This window comes from Ictidomys tridecemlineatus (assembly GCF_052094955.1).
Source record: "Ictidomys tridecemlineatus isolate mIctTri1 chromosome 5 unlocalized genomic scaffold, mIctTri1.hap1 SUPER_5_unloc_1, whole genome shotgun sequence".
Taxonomy (NCBI): Eukaryota; Metazoa; Chordata; class Mammalia; order Rodentia; family Sciuridae; genus Ictidomys; species Ictidomys tridecemlineatus.
The window spans coordinates 524,114-539,685 of NW_027520954.1; the positions used below are offsets into that span (position 1 = coordinate 524,114).

General features: G+C 41.4%; 1 protein-coding gene across 1 annotated transcript in view; it reads left to right on the plus strand.

Annotated features, from left to right (window-relative positions):
- The first annotated feature begins 14,387 nt into the window (after positions 1-14,387).
- Positions 14,388-15,572, plus strand: part of LOC144372255 (synaptic vesicle glycoprotein 2B-like) — a 95,142-nt gene continuing 93,957 nt past the window's right edge. Inside the window, exon 1 of the mRNA XM_078035628.1 lies at positions 14,388-14,527. The gene's annotated coding sequence lies outside the window, so the exon portion shown is untranslated. The remainder of the gene's footprint in view (positions 14,528-15,572) is intronic.

Consider the following 15,572-nt stretch of genomic DNA (forward strand, 5'->3'; position numbering starts at 1 on the left):
ATGTTTTTTAGTGTTCTGTTAATAAATATATACATTCTTTCCAGTGTTTCAGTATTTAAAAGTTGTTCATTAAGCATTAAACAATAAAGAATTATATTCCATTATACTTATATTTTTGTTTGTATCTCTGATTATTTTCTTGAGTTAGATTTCTTAGAACAGAATGCAATTTGAAGACCTGTGAACAATGCCAAATAAGTTTGCACAGACCTTGTACCAATTCATACTTCTGTCAAAAACACATTAGGGAAGATTTTCATCTAACTTTCACCAGCACAGAATATTTTCTTTGAAAAGTGTTTTGCCGTGTCAGTGGGTAAATAAGAGGCCTCTTATAATTGCTTTAACTAGGATTTGATTAGTTGTGTGAACATTTTTGCATGTTTACTGGATTTGGTATTCCTTTCAAAATTCTGTGTGGATCTTCTGCCCACGTCTCTTTTGAAGTACAGGAGTCTTACTTATTGAGTTGTAAGAACATTTTCTGTACTCTTTTAATGATGTTATCCTCTGGTTTGTTGCTACAAATACTTTTCTCAATTTGTAATTTCATTGTTGTGAATGATGTTTCTTGATGTACAGGAGTTTAATTGTGTTATATGGTAAAAATCCATCTAGCTTTTCCGTTGTAATTACTTACATTGCTTTTTATGCTTAGAGTATCTCTCCCTCACCAGAGATCTGTTTATTATTAACTTATATTTTTGTCTGTGTGGTTCCTTTAATCCATCTGTTTTTATTGTTTTTGTTTGGGGCTGCTGCATGGTGAGGTTATAATTTGAGTTAATCAATTTTTCCAACCATTTGATGAACAACCTCTTCCTTTCCCATTTTTTTTTTTTTGTTGTGTTTCCTTTATTAAGCTGGGATATAGACTAGAGTCTATTTCAGGGCTGATTGCTCTATTCTATCACTCTGCCTGCCAATTTTTGAGCTAGTACCATTCAGCTTTGTTTGCTGTTGCTTATAATATATTTTAATATCGACAGGGGCACGCTTCCTGACTCAGTTCTGAATCTCTTTCTCCTTTTTATCACATGCTTGTAATCTACTCCCTTGTTCCTCAACACTATGAAGTTCAGGATCACTGCGTCTATGAGAAAGATAATACTGGTTTATTTTTTGGTAGGTGCACTTGTCACTGCAGTGTTTACCAGTCATTGCAAAAATCACAATGCTATTTGTTTTCCTTTGTTGTGCTATTTTTCTCACTTTCAGATCAGTGTTATGTTGACTTCATAAAAGGATTTCTATGGCTTTGACATTTGTTTTTATACCTAGAAAAGTCACATAACAAGATATTTTGGGTTTTTCTGAAATAATGAAAGTTATCATTGGTGAAATGTTCAAATAACAAAACATCTTTAGAGGTAACTACAACACTGTATACGTATCCAAGATTTCTTCTAAGCTAGTGACACTTTTTCTTAGGGGCAGGTAAAACTTTCCATAAAAATATCCATTTAATTCAGCTTGTCAAAGTACTTCGCACAATATTTCTTTAATAGTTTCCTATTGGTTAAAATTCTCCTATTTATTCATATATTTCCTCCTTTTAAATTTTACTTGTTCTCTCTTTTTACTTTTATGTATTCTCTAGAGTTATGTCAAAAGTTCTTGAATTTATGTATCAACTTTACTCTTTCTATTTTTTAAAAAATATTTATTTTTTAGTTGTAGTTCAACACAATACATTTATTTTTTTAAGAGAGAGAGAGAATTTTTTAATATTTATTTTTTAGTTTTTGGTGGACATAACATCTTTATTTTTATATTATGTGGTGCTGAAGATCAAACCCAGCATGCCAGATGAGCGTGCTACCGCTTGAGCCACATCCCCAGCCCATATTTTTTTATTTTTTTAAGTGGTGCTGAGGATCGAACCCAGGACCTTGAACATGCTGGGCAAGCACTCCACTGCTGAGCCACAGCCCCTACTCTTTCTACTTTTAAGAATTCATTTTTCTATCAGTATCATTAGGACATCTTTTCTTCAGTCTTCCTTGGATTTGATTTAAACACATTTTAGTTATACATAGCATAAATCCTTTAAATTTTATCTATTTGGTCTATTTCCCATGTCAAAAAACATTTTTCCTGCATTTTTATTGGTACATTATAGTTGCACATAATGGTGGGATTCTTTGTTGTATGTTTGTACACATGCACACAATATAGTCATCAAATTTGGTCATTCCCCAATATTTCCCCTTTTCTCCCCTCCTCCCTTCTTCTGTTCTCTTTCCTTTACTGATATCCCTTCAATTTTCATATAATATGCTCCCCCACATCTTTCCTTTCCTTTTTCCTCTCTAGTTTCCACATAGAAAACATGTGATTCATGAATTTGTCTTAATTCACTTAACATAATAGTCCCTAGTTCCATCCATTTTCCTGCAAATAACATGGTTTCATTTTACTTTATGGCTGAATAAAACTCCATTGTGCCTACATACCACATTTTCTTTCCTCGTTCATCTTGATGGACATCTAGGCTGTTCCATAGTTTGACTATAGTGAATTGTGCTGCTATAAACATGGGTATGTATGCATCACTGTAGTATGATGACTTTGCTTCTTTAGCATAAACACTGAGGAGTGAATTGGCTGGGTTCTATGGTGGTTCCAAGTCTAGTCTTTTGAGGAAACTTCATACATATTTCCATAGTGGTTGTAATTTACAATCCTGATTTACAATCCTACCAAGAGTGTAGAAGTGTTCCTTTTCCTCCTCATCCTCTCCAGCATTTATTACTGTTTGTATTCTGATGGCTACCATTCTGCTTGATGATATTTCAAGATAGTTCTGATTTACATTTACCTAATTGCTAATTATGTCACACATTTTTTTTCATGTATTTGTTGACCATTTGCATTTTTTCTTTTGATAAGTGTCTGTTCAGTTCATTTGCCCATTTATTAATTGGGTTCTTTGGATTTGAGGGTTAAGTTTTTTTCAGTTCTTTATATATTCTGGTTATTATATTAATTCTCTGGTAAAGATTTTCTCCCATTCTTTAGGTTCTCTCTTCATGTTCTTAGTTGTTTTCTTTGCTGTGGAGAAGCTTTTTAATATGATGCCATCCTATTTATTAACTCTTGCAATTATTTCCCAAATTTCAGGTCCTGTTGAGAAAATCATTGCCTGTGCTTAGGTGTTGGAGTTGCATAGTTTCTGGTTTAACTTCTAGATCTTTGATCCATTTTGAGTTGATTTTTGTGCAGGGTGAGAAATAAAGATTTAACTTCCTTCTTCTATATATGGATAACAAGTTTCCCCGGCAACATTTGTTAAAATGCCTGCTTTTCTCCATTAATTGTTTTTGGCACCTTTGTCAAAAATCAGATGTTTGTATTTGAGTGGGTTTGTCACTGTGTTTTCTATTCTGTACCATTGGTCTATGTGTCTGTTTTGATGCCAGTACCATGCAGTTTTTGTTATTATAGCTCTGTAGCATAGCATTGCCTTTTTAGCTTACAATTACTTTGGCTATTCTTTATTCTTCCAAATGAATTTTAGAACTGTTTTTTTTTTCTAGGTTGGTGAAGAATATCTTGGAATTTTGATGGGGATTGCGTTGAATTTATTTACTGCTTTTGGTTTTATAGTCATTTCAACAATATTAATTCTGCATTCATCTAACAACCCACTTCAATTCCAATCATTCTTAAAACTAGTCATTTAATGTTGTCCCAGAGTTCTTGTATAATTCTGATCATAATTACTTATTTTTTACATATTGTCTGAATGTTCAAGACCAGCTACTTTGTCTTCCAGTTTAGAGATTCTGTCTTCAGCATGGAAAGGCCAGTATTTTATAAAAGTTTCACACAATACAGTTCTGTCTCTGTCCATTTGATCTTGTACACTTACATATTTTATGCTCAAAATATATATGTTGAAGACTGCACATTTTTATGGGCTCTTTGACCCATTTAGTATTTTTTTGTTCTTGTACTTAGTCTTGAGTGAATTTAACATTAATACCTTCATTTTCCCTTTGTATTTGGCTCATCTTCATTCTTTTTAGTCCTAAAGGCATATTTTTGTTTTAGATACATTTCTTGGCAAATTATGGTTGAATTTTTTCTTAGCCCAATCTTGAAGTCTCAGTGTGTTCATATAGGAGACAAAATTATTAAATTTTGAAATAACTGTTCATATTCTCCTGCTGGATAATTATTTGTGGTACATGGGGTTATGCCCAGGCAGGGCTTGGGGAAACTGAGTCTAAGCACTGTCATGAGAATGAGCTCTAGATGTGAAAACAGGGAAAAATTCATGCTTGATCATGAGCAAAGAAAGGAACATTCTAAGTACCAAATTTGTGTAACTGATAGAAAATCTAGAACAAGACCTAAAGGTTCAGATTGAAATGAAAAATGGACTCAGAGCTAGGAAGCTTCATCAAGGGAAGGGAAATGTAGGAAGACATAGCATCTTTTACTCTCAGGGAAAATGAAAGAAGCCCTGGTGGCAACAGCAATTTTACAACTCAGTTATCAACTCTCACTTGGATCAGGCTTGGGCTGACTGCTTTAGATAATGAATTCCTAATTCCTCTGTGAAGAGCAGGTTATTCCATTTTACAGACAGGAAAACTGAGGTGCTACACAGATCAGAAAAATTTTCAGACCCAAATTGACCAGTGCCACAAACTAATTTCAAAACTAAGTCTCTCTGACTCAAAAGTCCACAGTTATTATCCATTGTTCCAGAGTTTTCTCCTCCATAATAGCTTTTTTTTTTGTCCTATGTTATCCATTTTTACAAGTAGATATTCTCCTTTGAATTCTTCCAGTTTTGAAGATCATGTTTAAATGTACAGATTCTCTAATTATCAAATTGATAAAGAATACAACTTTAACTCACTCTTCTATAAGATGAGGAATTGGTTTCCCTCTTTTCCTCACGTACCTCTCTTTCCCTCATTTAGAATTATGTACCAATTTGTAATCCATATAATTTTTAGTTATTTCAAGAGAAAAGCAATCCCACTCATACTAATACTTTATTTACAACATTTAACACACTTAATTTGGTATGTTTTGATAGGATTGTCACGATTCCTTTGCACTGGTTTTTGCTTTCTTGAGTTTTTGTCTTTTACAAATTCTTTCACTGGACTGTGTCTTTACATTTTTCCAAAAAGAAGTGCATGGGTGGTAGCTTTTTCTGAACTCTTGATTAGAATGCTTTTCTTTTTTTCTTTATTTCTTTTTGTTTTGTTTTCTTTACAAATTAACATTTCAGCTTGAGTCATAACTCTTTCTCCTACCCCCAGTTAAACTTTGGCTTTTTATGGCAACTCGTCTTGTGATATACTCTCAACTGAGCCTGTTCACTTTCATAATTAGTAACATTTATGTTTTGTCTAGATATTTTTAGAATTTTGAAGTATCCTTTATGTCCATTTGCTAGATTATGTCTGGGTATCATTCTTCATTAATTTTGTCTAGAACATAGTTGTAGTATTTTAAGTTGTGCATTGTTTTTCTTCAGCTCAGATTATTCTTTCAGTATTTTTTTCTTATTAAACATTATTTATTCTGGTTATATGTTGCTTGGATGTTCTTCTCTTACCTATATGGTATATATATATTTATTTATTTAATTTTTGTAGTGCTGGGATTGAACCCAGGGCCTTATATATGCTAGGCTAGGTAAGCATTCTATCACTGAACTACACCCTCAACCCCTAATCTTTATTTTTGATCTATCAAATCACCAGCGTTTTCTCTTATCATTTTGACATTTCTTTTCTATTCTCTACATTGATATCAAACTCCTCTTGCTTGTTTTATGTGTCATTCATTTGAGTCTTTGCAATTTCAATTCTGGTCTTAACTACATGAAAATTGGATTTAAATTCTACAACTTTATTTTTTGGTAATCTGAATCCAATTCTTATCTGTCAGCTTCCTTTACAATCTCATAATTTCCAGCAATACCTCTTTCATCTAATGCTTTATTTCCTACTTCAGAAAGTACATACTCCTTAGTATTAAGAACCCAAAAAAACAGGATTAAAATTTTCTTTTTGAATGCCATCCCCCTTTAAAAACTAAGCACGATTTTTTCTATGCCTAATTGTTCTACTGAGATCCTTGATTTATGTGGAATATTTTTCACAGAAGCAATGTACCCTTAGCTCACTCCCTAGACACACATATACTCCTTCTTAAACAATGAGGTATCAGTCCAAAATGTTTATACTCTGGATCTGCAAGAATTCTCCTAAATATTAAACTGGAGGGCAAATTTTGGTTCCTAGTTTCCAGGTTGATTTCTGGTGCCTAGTCAGTAAGGTACACTGTTAGACTACTAGACTAGGGCATGAATTTCTACTCTTTCCCTAATTAGTCCTTTGTAAATGTGGGTGGGGAGATTCATTACTAAATTATGAAGCATTCGATAATCTCTTTATGGCCTAAAATCATGCATGAGAAACTCTAATTCCAAGAATGTAGTGCTGTCAGTATATTTGGCAGAATGTATTTTCCAAATGTGAGCACAGCAGTATAGATTCCATCTATAGGTTCTTCTAACAAGGTGACAGTGACCCTCCATCAAGGGGTGAGGTTTGTGTTCTCTCCAGTTTAGTCCCGGTAGAGCTTTGTTGCTGAATCAATAGAATGCAGAGTCAACAACCCTGGGTGACTCCTGAAGGTAGACCATAAAAGTCACACAGCTTCCTCTCTGAGGCTTGTGCACTGGGAGCTGTGAGCAAACATGGATGAAGTCTAGCTGCCCTGAGGCCACCATGCTGGAGACATCTGGTGGAAAGCCCACAAATAGAGACACTCAAGGAGTTGCAGCTATTCTGGCTCCCAGGTGATTGAGTCTTCCTAGCCCAGGTGCCAGGCATGTAAATCTGAATGAGACTCAAATGATCTCCTCCCCCAGCCTTCCAGCTTCCCTGGATGACAGTGGAGTCCAGTTTTACACCAAGTTTTGTTGGAATTGCAGATTAAATAGCAATCAAAATAAATATTGTGGACTGGGGCTGTAGCTCAGTGTCAGAGCAATTGCCTAACATATCTGAGGCACTGGGTTGATCCTTAGCACTACGTAAAAATTAACAAATAAAATAAAGGCATTCTGTCCATCTATAACTACAAAAAAATTTAAAAAATATATAAATATTGTTTTAAATCACAAAATTTTGTCTTAGTATTTGATGCAACATTAGGTAATTTTTAAAGTAGTTTCCCATTCCTACTTCCATCTATTTTAGTTATATGCCTGAGAGTCTCTCCTGCTTCTACTGAGGCCCCTTGTGCTTTGCCAGGAGTTGCAATTGCACAGATAGATCCAGCAAGATGGGAATGCAGGAGGAGTGTCCTCAGGCAGCTGGGAGGGGACTATCAGTCTTTCCAGTCGTGGAGGCAGCTCAGGACCCCCATGCAGAACCTTCCTCTCCTTCCTTCGTGTGAAAGAAGAAGGTACCCTTCCTTGGTGGTCCCATCTATCCTGTTGGTAATTTTCCTGAGAAATTGAAAAATCTGGGTTCAGGATCCTGGGTTTATGACCCTTTTATGTCCTGGCAGCCTTTTGTTATCTTCATGGGTATCTCAATGAGATTTGGGGGAGGGAAATCCAGGCAACTGTCATGATCCAAAAGTTCAACATCCCAACTTTTATTCCTCAGAATATTTCAGAGGTGCTGCCAAAACAACAGACATAAAACAGCAGGTGAACCCTACCCCGCCCCTCAGATCCCTCTCCCTGTCATTTATGGTCAAGGCCCTCTCCCACAGGACTCCACAGCGTGCTGCTTTTACAAATAAGAAAACAACGAGCATCTTCTCTAGAGCCAATTGTTCACCTTAGTCCTTTCTTCTAATAGAAGAAACAGAAATAGGACATAAATACAAATTCTAAAATCCTGCTTCACATTGACTTCTTTTGATACCATTTGAGGCCAACTTTTCTCAAATCATAGTATACATATGAATCACCTGGGGATCTTGTTGGATTTTTAAAATTCTAATTCATCAAATATGGACAGAGGTCTGTGCATTTCTAATAAGCCCCAGGTGATGCCTGCACTGCGGTCCAGAGACCTCACTTTGAGTAGCAAGGCCCAAGTGGTTCCTTTTGCTCTCCCTTCCTGTCTGGCTGGGGCTGGTTTTACAGCTGCTGTAACTACTATATCCCTTTCCTCCCATGCTCCAGGGCTCTTCTTGTTTTGTCCCATCCCACAGCTGTTAGTAGCTTCAGGGAAGAAGTTTCTTCTTGTGACTTGATGTATTTTCTCTCCAGTGGTTTCTGACCCATGCTGGGCGTGGCTCTTCTAGGGGACAGAATTATGGGAATGAAAGATAGTGTCCAGAAAGAAGGTAGACAGGGAGAAGCACTGCCAGTGCTCTCAACCATGAGACAAATGTCATGGCAGAGTTTGGCACCAGTGGTAGGGGCAGCAGGTGGTGGGGGGTCAGAAAGGTGGAGTATTCTTTAAAGGTTCCCTGGAAGAAGTGACACTAGCCAGATCTCAAGATACTAGCAGGTGTGAGCCAACGGAAGTAAGGTGGAGAGGGACATTCACAGCAGAGGGAACAGCCTATGCAAAATGCTGGAGAAAGATAGCAAGGTGCACTCATTACTGTCAACATGAGGAATGGCTGCAGTTTAGAGAGGGTTTGAAGTGCTGGGGAGAGGGGTAAGGCCGGTACCTGAGCTTGCTCAGGCTGCCATAACAAAACACCATAGACTGGAGGATTTAAAACAACATAAATTTATTTCCTTACATTCTTGATGCTGGAAGTTCAAGATCAAGGTTTCAGCAGGATGGTTTTCTTCTCAGGCTATCCTCCGGGTGTGTCTTCACATGGTGTTTGTTCTGTATGTCTGTGTCCTAATCTCTTCTTATGAGGATAAGTAGTCATATTGGGTTAGGACCCACCTGTATGACGTCATTTTACCTCAGTTACCTCTTTTAAGTCCTATCTCCAAATACAGTCACATTCTCAGGTGCTAGAAGTTAGGTCTTCAAGTTATGAATTCTGGGGGGGGCCACACCAGCCCATAACAGCCCATAACAGCGTCATCAATGGTTGAACAGTCTCCTTCGTCAGTTTGTCCACCCCCCTTGCTGTGCCACAGGGGAGGAATATACCCAGACAGGAGACAAAGACAAGAGGCTGGGGGAGGACCCAGACCCTGAGCAGAAACTTTGCTCCTCTCATAGGCTAACCATATCTCTAGTGCCCATAAGCTTAGTTGAGGTTTTGATTCTCTTTAATGGCTTTCAACACTTTGTGGGTTTTCTTTCATATCACAGCTTTCTTGTATGGTCTCTTGGAACCAGAGATTCTTTGACCAGCTCCAAGGTTAATACACCACACTCACCTGGGGTGTTTGGGCCTGGTGCCTCTTGGAGGACAGGCATCTGTGGTCACTTCCTGCTGTGCCTGGAGCCTACAGAGCTCTTGAAGATTCCGAACATCTGTGCATCAGAGGTCTTTTGTTGGAGAATGCTATTGGCTGAGCACACTTTCAGTGCTGGCTCATGCCATTTGCTCACCCAAACAGTTCCTATCCTTAAAATGCAAAGGTCATGTGTATTTTTTCAGAGACTGAAAGTGAAGCTGGGCAAGTCTTCCTCTGAGAGAGTGGAGGGGAGGCATTGTGTCAGAAAAGGCTTAATGAGGACATTTCTGCTGCAGAAAGTGAGTGTCCACAGTTGCTCAGAGGACAAAGAAGTGAGTACCTACAGGGAATTCCTGGAAGGAATTTTTCTACAAACCCTGACACTTTTTGGGTCTTTCTCTTGTCCTAGACTTCTTGGCAGAGAGTCTGATAGGCACTCAAGAGGATAAATGATCCTCTATCTTTAAAGTGAAACACTCTTTCTATCTTTAAGGAGCAAACAGGATATTTGGATAAACAAATTCTATTTATATATGCACATGAAGAGAAGGCACTAATGGTGAGTCCTCAAACACACTAATATTGGTGAAAGTTTATTATTTTTATTTCTTCTCCTTTACCTCAAAACTAATATTCCATTGATAAAGTGTTATATCTATATAACCAGCTTTATATCTATATAAACAGTTATATCTATATAACCATTCCTGAAACCCTAGTTATCTCATATCAGTTTTCCAATTTCTACATGTTTATTCTTTCTTCTGTTTTCCATTTGGATTTTGGATAAACCATTTTTTAAAAATTGCATCCATATTGGTGTTTATCCTTTTTATTTCTTTGCTGAGCTTTAGGACATATTCAAATTAAGGGAGATAATTTAAAATGTGGAACTGTGAATATAGTAAGTCACAAACAGGGGCTTTATGGTAGAAAGGCATATGGACCAGGCTAATTGGAAAGTGGGGCGGGAAGGCAAAAACTCTAAGGAAAAAAAATGCTTCGATTCAGCCCAAATATTAGTTTCAAGCCAAAGAATTTGGCCCAGTCTCAATTCTATCCTCGATTGGACACAATATATGATTGGTGCATTTTCAAAACAAGGTTGCGGGGGGGCTCATCCACAGGGTGAGAATCTAAGCATCTATTTTCCATCCCAGTGACAATCAGAAATCATTCTTTGCATTTATTTTTCAACGTTGTATTTGCCTGGTAACAAAATTGAAGCTGGCAAAAGATGGTTCATGTGAATTACTTGAACAACAGTTTCTCATTGTGTTGAATTACATTGGGGCTGCTTGCTGTGAAATCTTGCCACAGCCCAGTAACTGTGGAAGATATTGTCACTTTTTTTTTCTTTCTGCAGTGACCATGAGGTTAACCCACTTCTTTCCTACAGAAATGAACTGATGGTCCTTTCTCAAGTAGAGAAAGAGAACTCCCCACTTTCTAATTACTAAGCATTTACTTACAGCTTATTAATATTTTAGGAATCAAAAGTCAATTTATCTTCCCATGTCACCCAATCTCCTTTTGGCTGACCTAGGTCAGATTTCAAGATTACATGGTTTCTCAATGTTTGGAATACCTCTAGTAGCCAATAAAGAAAAGAATCTCCAAACCACACCTTAGCAAGCAATAGTTTCACCTAACTTTGAAAAGTTGCCTAGCTCAGAAAAGTAGTTAAAAGCTAAAATATTTGCAAGAACTTTATAACCATTCATAATACTGACCCAGTCATAAATTCACTATCCATGACCAGGCAGATAGATGGTGAAAGAGGCCCCCTGCCTGGAAGGGATGGATGCCTGCAACGTTTCTCCAGGGCAATATTTAAGGTCACCCTGTTGAAGTGTTGGGTGGTGTTCAAGTTGTTTGCCTTACTCTTCAAGTGACTGCAAATGTCCTTGTCAGAGGCTGGTAAAGGTGGCACTTCCTCCTCCTCCTAGGTACTCCTATTGACTCATGGTTGGAAAATGCAGGTTCGAATCCAACCATCTGCTAGCTGTGAGCTCCGAAAAGCCACTTGCGACTGTTTCTTAGGAGTAAAACAGGTCTAAGAAGACCAGATCTCCCTGTATGTGGGGTCCTGCTGAGATAAAGGACAAGAAAGCACTTTTTAAGTATTAACGACCTATACAGACATGAGGATGGCTACTCTCTTTCTGCTTCCCCTTTGCATGTCCGTCTAGAGAACTGCCAAGCAGAGGTGCTTGTTTACAAGCACACCTCATTACCCCCGGAGCCTGGAATTACACGTCAAGAAAGGACTAGTCAAGAAGGCAGGAACAGAACATGTAACATTTCTTCTCTGCACCTCTTTGAGGCTATAGGCCAATTTTGATGATTTTGAAGCCTTCGGGTACAGAATTATGTTCATCGCTGCTTTCTGTTAATTAGAGAAGAAACTATAATCCTAATCTGGAATCCTCTGATTTCTCTTAAAATTAACTTTTAAAATCCAAAACAAATGGGTAAATTGAAAAGAAAAAAAAATAAAGAAAGCCTACTCCCTCTCAGACTGCAGATGAGACAATATGGTATGGGAGAGGGCTGGACTTGGGTTCAAGTCCTGTCCTGTTCTAGCTGTGTGACATTAGACTAGTAATTACACCTCTCTGAGTCTCACTTATAAAGTTGAAAAAATGAGTCCTGTACTCCCTGAAAGACAGATTGCTGGGTGATGAATGAGCTAATATATAGAAGTTATTAAGAATCTGGACTGTGATAGCAGACACCCTGCTTTCAAAGGTTGGCTCTGCCATTTACGGGATAAGTGACATTGGTCAAATTATTTAATCTTCCTGGGCCTTAATTTCTCATCTGTAAAACAAGGCCAATGACAACATCTAGGTTAGAGGATTGTTGTGAGGATTAAATTGTTAATGTAGTGAAGCACTAAGAATGCCTGGCCAGAGCAAGCACAAAATAAACATTAGCTCTTGTTATTACACAGTATGTAAATAAGACTTGAAGACTATAATGTGCTCTGAATGACATTTCAATAGCAATAGGGATCACTTTCAGAAACAAGTCAAAAAGTCTCAGTTCAGCTTGGCAACTTGCCAAGGCAAAATATAGCTAGCCCATCCAGGGTCTTCTCAGGAGTAAATGGAGTGCCCCTAAATGCTAGAATGATGGCCAGGGACATAGTAGTGAAATTGAGGATTTGACAGAAAAACTGGCTATCAGTGAAGAGAGGCTGTGGGCAGTAAGAGTAATGGAGGTAAGTATTCTAACAGTAGGGCTGGTGAGGAATAATGTAGCCCAAGATATGAAATCTGGGGGTTGGGAAAATGGAAAAAAGACTTCTGGGGAGCTTTTCAAATAGGAGGTGGTCTGCAGTGGGTGGGGGGGTGGTCATCTCAAAACCATATCAAGCCAGTATGAGATCATGTCTGGAACCACAGAGGAGTAAAACAATTTATATTTAAATGGCATGGCAAAAACAACACCCCCTCCACTCATTCTCATTCAAGTTCTGAGGGAGAAAGTAAAAATTATGGTAGTGTTAATTGCTATTCTCTTGACTGAAAGCCTTGCATTGAGACATAGGATGTCTGCATGGAAACATTCCAGGTAATTTGTGGGGTCTCCCAGTTGACTAGGTGGAAGTTGGGGAGTATTTCTAGTACCCATACAATTTTCTGCAAGCTTCAGGAAGCTGTGGCTGATAGCTGGTCCTATCCATAGTACCTTATTGCTCAAAGTCCTTGGTAACACTGAGGATGAGGACTGATGATAAAGAGGGGCTGCTATGGTCAGGCATCCAGGCCAAGGCCTACACAGCCAGGGGAGGGGTGAGGACTAAGGCTGGCCTGTGGCTAACCGCTGCTTCCCTCCTACCTCCTAGTGGGGCTGCTAATTCCTGTAGATGGGTTCCACGCCCTTGGAGGGCCAGACAAGGCCCTCTGCTGGGGTCGCAGAGACCTTGCACTCGCCCAGACATCCTAGCTGGGGGCATGCTGCTCCGAAGGAATTAATGCAAAAACTTCCCTGGTTTGCTTAGCTTCAGTTCCTTTCTCCTCTTTCTGGCTGCAGCCATTTAGGCACGCTCAGTGGCCAGGGAGCAAAGGAGGAGCAGAGGGCCGGAAGGCGGCAGAAGCCTCAAGCAGCTCTGACCTCTGGCATCTTCCCAAGCCCCAGAGCGAAACATCTGTCCTCAGAAATACCCAGGCAGAGGGGAATAGCGCGCGCTAACCCATTCCAAGGCAACCAGTAGCCTTTCTTCCTGGAAACAGCAACTCCTCTCTGGTCTAGCGCCCCGGAGCCTGAACACTAGTTCTAACCCCGGTGGAGGTGCCTTCGCACCCCCATCTCTGGTCCCAGTGCTACTCAGCAGTACCACCCAGTCTCTGCTGCTGCGCCCAAGTGCCCCACAGCGCCATCTAGGGACTGGGTGGCACCTTCCATACTCTGGGGCAGCCCCACCCCCGGCTTTGCTCGGCTAGAACTACCCCCTCCAGTTCTCCCAGCAGCCCGACCCTCTCCGCTTTGACCACCCTTAGCGCCCAAGCTGATCCCCTTTGGCTCCCCAGGGGGGCACCGGCAGCAGGAGCGGCTCAGCCGGGGCACGAAGTGGCGTCCCAGCCCCAGGCCGCAGAGCTGGGGCACAGGGACTGAGGGCAGGCGCGTCCGGCGGGCGAGGGGAAGCGGGCGATGGCAGCGGCGGGCGTCCGCGGGAGACGAGGCGGCGGCGGCGGCGGGCGGCGCGAGGAGCCCTTGTGATTGGCACAGCCCGAGCAGGAGGAGGAGGCGAGGGGAGGGCGGAGGAGGAGGAGGAGGAAGGGGACGAGCGCGGCGGCGGCGGAGGCGAGGAGCCGTGCCTTCCACCTCTCCAGCTTCGGCAGGACGGGGGCGGCCGCCGCGGGCCCGGGGCGGGGACAGCACGCAGCCTCGCGGTACGCACCCCCGCCCGGCAGCGGCCGCGACACCCGGGGTGAGCGGGAAAGCGGCGGCGGCGGCGGGGGAAGGATGCAGGGGAAGAAGCCGGGAGGCTCGTCGGGCGGCGGCCGGAGCGGCGAGCTGCAGGGGGACGAGGCGCAGAGGAATAAGAAGAAGAAAAAGAAGGTGTCCTGCTTCTCCAACATCAAGATCTTCCTGGTGTCCGAGTGCGCCCTGATGCTGGCGCAGGGCACGGTGGGCGCCTACCTGGTGAGTCCCCTTGCCAACTCCTCCGCGGACCCCCTTCTCCAGCCCAGATCTCGGGCTACCCCTTGGCCGGAGGAGGTGGCCGCTCGGGCGTCGGGGGCAGGCGGGCGTGACCTCAGCCCGGCGCGGAGGTTGGTGAGTGGTGCAGAGGCGGCCGCCGGGGGAGCTGCCGGCCGGGGCTGCCGAGCGAGCCGGGAGCGGGCGGGACCGTGGATGCCGGCAGCAGCTAGAGCGCCCAGAGGGGGCAGGGGGTGTCCGGGGTGGAGAGGCGGCGGGCAGGTGGGCGTGAAACCGTTTCCCTACCCCCTTGAAAGCGGAGCCAGATGGTGAGTTCAGGAGCCTCTCTAGAGAAGAAGGCATCGCGGTTTTCAGGTGACCTGCACATGGCAAGAAAAGCCAGTTGGCATCCTGCGTCCTCTACTCTTCCTTACATCGCCTGGAAGAACAAATCCATTATGCATCATTTTCTCCGGGCTGTTTCTGCATCCGCCAATTACGGGGGGGATTTAACAGCTTAGAGTAAAAGGCGCCCAAGTGTAGCCCTGATCTGAGTCTAAGCTGTAGGGGGAATATTCCCACCGTATTCCAATAGCCATCTTTCAGCGTCTGGGATAAAGTTACAGTACCTGGAGAGCAGCTGTGAGTTTGTATAGTTCCTGCTACCCACTCTTAAAGCTAAATTACCCACCGTGGTTTCTTCCCAACAAGAGGTTACGTTATTGTACACATTATATATCTGTTTTATTTGCCTCTCTAAAGGGGATACTAATGCTCAAAGGGCCCGTGGGTCCCTAACATCTCAGAGGAAACAGCTTGTAATGACTCAGCACTGTCAAGTAAGTACTTTGTTGTTGTCTCCTTCCCCGCTCAGGTGGTCCCAACTGGAGTTCCAGAGAGTGCACTCTTAGACTTGTCCTATCCAAACAGTAGAAGATTTTTCAGAGTATATAGTGTTAAATCATTACTTGGGTATTGACCTGAAATGGAATCAAATGTCATAGACTTTGAGTGTTAGCAAGTTTGATGGAGATAGAATCGGACAAGATTT